General features: G+C 56.1%; 1 pseudogene; it reads right to left on the bottom strand.

The window, feature by feature from the left end:
• Positions 1–25: 25 nt before the first annotated feature.
• On the bottom strand, positions 26–395 carry LOC145719932 (V-type proton ATPase subunit G 1 pseudogene; annotated as a pseudogene).
• Positions 396–399: the final 4 nt, after the last annotated feature.

The following is a 399-nucleotide window of genomic DNA, read 5'->3' as shown; positions in this document are numbered from 1 at the left end:
TTCCATGAAGGCATCTAACATGCCAATCTGCACGCAGAGCTGCTCCTTCCTTTCCTCCCCTATCCACTTATGCGGTAGTTTTCATGGATTTCTGGCCGGATGTCACAGACAAAGGCCAGCAGGTTATCCAGGACTTCATCCCTGTTCTGCTGGAAGTAGGCCTGGAGGATGGTCATCTTCTCCTGGGTCTCCTTCTCCAGTTCGGTGCTGCAGCTGCCATGGGATCCCAGAGCCGCAGCTTCCTTGGCCTTGAACTCCTTCTCTCTTTGCAGGTGGTATTGTTCAATTTCAGCCTGAGCTGCTTCTTTGGCCTGCTTCAGCCTCCGGTTCTTTCGCTTGCGGGCCTCCGACACCTTCTCGGCGGCCCGCTTCTCGGCCTGCAGCAGCTGCTGGATGCCC

This window comes from Leptonychotes weddellii, unplaced genomic scaffold, assembly GCF_054177405.1.
Source record: "Leptonychotes weddellii isolate Sample4059 unplaced genomic scaffold, ASM5417740v2 HiC_scaffold_83666, whole genome shotgun sequence".
In the NCBI taxonomy this organism is placed as follows: domain Eukaryota; kingdom Metazoa; phylum Chordata; class Mammalia; order Carnivora; family Phocidae; genus Leptonychotes; species Leptonychotes weddellii.
The sequence above is the reverse complement of the archived record's forward strand: the minus strand, read 5'-3'. Positions and strand labels throughout refer to the sequence as shown.